This window comes from Corvus brachyrhynchos, unplaced genomic scaffold (genome assembly GCF_000691975.1).
Source record: "Corvus brachyrhynchos isolate BGI_N302 unplaced genomic scaffold, ASM69197v1 scaffold617, whole genome shotgun sequence".
In the NCBI taxonomy this organism is placed as follows: domain Eukaryota; kingdom Metazoa; phylum Chordata; class Aves; order Passeriformes; family Corvidae; genus Corvus; species Corvus brachyrhynchos.
The window spans coordinates 53,703-56,167 of NW_008239062.1; positions in this window are offsets into that span (position 1 = coordinate 53,703).

The window sequence follows — 2,465 nt, forward strand, 5'->3', positions numbered from 1 at the left end:
ACAGCAGGCGCGCCTTGAGGAACGACGTCCACTTCTTCTGCAGCGTCCGCGCGCCGCCCACGTCCCCCTGCGCGGGCACACGGGCACCGCCGTGACCACGGGCCCCGGGACAAGGCCGCCGGGGTGACCAGGGGCACCGGGACAAGGCCACCAAGGGTGACCACGGGCACCGGGACAAGGCTGCCAGGGTGACCAGGGGGACCGGGACAAGGCCACCAAGGGTGACTATGGGCACCAGGACAAGGCCACTGTGCTGAGCATGGGCACTGCAACAAGGCCACCAAGGGTGACCATGGGCACCAGGACAAGGCCACCATGGTCATCACGGGCACCGGGACAAGGCTACCAGGGTGACCATGGGCACCGTGACAAGGCCGCCATGGGCACCAGGACAAGGCCACTATGGGCACTGGGACATGGCCACAATGGTGACCAGGGGCACCAGGACAAGGCCACCAGGGTGACCATGGGCACTGGGGCAAGGCCACCAGGGGCACCAGGACAAGGCCACCAGGGTGACCATGGGCACCAGGACAAGGCCACCATGGGCACCAGGACAAGGCCACCAGGGTGACCATGGGCACCAGGACAAGGCCACCAGGGGCATCAGGACAAGGCCACCAGGGTGACCATGGGCACTGGGGCAAGGCCACCAGGGGCACCAGGACAAGGCCACCATGATGACCATGGGCACTGGGGCAAGGGCACCGGACAAGGCCACCAGGGTGACCATGGGCACCAGGACAAGGCCACCAGGGGCATCAGGACCAGGCCACCAGGGTGACCATGGGCACTGGGGCAAGGCCACCAGGGGCACCAGGACAAGGCCACCATGGTCATCACGGGCACCGGGACAAGGCTACCAGGGTGACCATGGGCACCGTGACAAGGCCGCCATGGGCACCAGGACAAGGCCACCAGGGTGACCATGGGCACTGGGGCAAGGCCACCAGGGGCACCAGGACAAGGCCACCAGGGTGACCATGGGCACTGGGGCAAGGCCACCAGGGGCACCAGGACAAGGCCACCATGGTGACCATGGGCACTGGGGCAAGGCCACCAGGGGCACACCCTAACGTTTGATGATATGATTAAAATAACAGTAAATATAATAATAGAATTATTAATAAAGATGGTTTCATGGTGGTCATCATCGTTATCATATATTATACATGAAAAAATTAATGATAATAATGAAAATAATAACAAATATAATAATGAAATTATTAATAAAGATGCATTGGTTTCATGATGATCATCATCATTATACATGAAAAAAATTAATGATAATAATAAATATAATAATAGGGGTAATAATAAATATAAAAATGGAATTATTAATGAAGATGCATTGGTTTCATGGTGGTCATCATCATTATCATATATTATCCATGAAAAAATTAATGCTAATGATGAATATACTAATGGGGTGATTAATAGGAATGCATTAATTTCCTGATGATGGCAGCAGTAATAACAACAACGTAAACATCAATAAAAGTGCATTAATTTCATCATCATTATGATGAGAGTGTAAATATTAATAGAAATGCATTCATTTCATTATGATAATAATAATGATGATATTAATAGAATGCATTCGTTTTGTGATGATGATGGCAATAATAACGGAAGTATTAATTAAAATGCATTAATTCCATTAGAATTATTATTACTACGACTAATAATAATGGGAAAAGTAATAAAAATGCGTTAATTCCATTGTAATTAAGAATTAAGAAAAATAAAAGCAATGGGAAAAGTAATAAAAATCTATTAATTCTATTATAATTAATAATAATAATAATAATGGGAAAAGTAATAAAAATACATTAACTCCATGATTAATGTTGATAATAATAATGATGATGACGACAGAAACATCAATAAAAATGCATTAATTTCATTGTTAATATTGATGATAATAATAGTGACGATGATGACAGAAATATTAATAAAAATGCATTCATTCCCTGATGATTAATATTAATAATAACGGTGATGATGACAATAGAAGTGTTAATAAAAATGCATTCATTCCATGATTAATATTAATAATAATTATCATGACGATAGAAATATTAATAAAAATGCATTAATTCCATGATTGTTAATATTAATAATGATGATGACAATAGAAACGTTAATAAAAATGCATTCATTCCATGATTAATATTAATATTAATATTAATAGTAGTAATGACAATGATAACGATAGAAACATTAATAAAAATGCATTCATTCCATGACGATTAATAATAATAATAATAATAATAACGATGATAACGATAGAAACCTTAATGGGGTGGACAAACCCCCAGGGCTGGCACTGCCCAGAGCCACAACAACTCTGCACCCTGACCAGCGGCTCAGGGAGTGCCCCCAGTGCCCCCAGTGTTCCCAGTGTTCCCAGTCCCCCCAGTGCCCCCAGTGTTCCCAGTGTTCCCAGCGGTCCCAGTACCCCC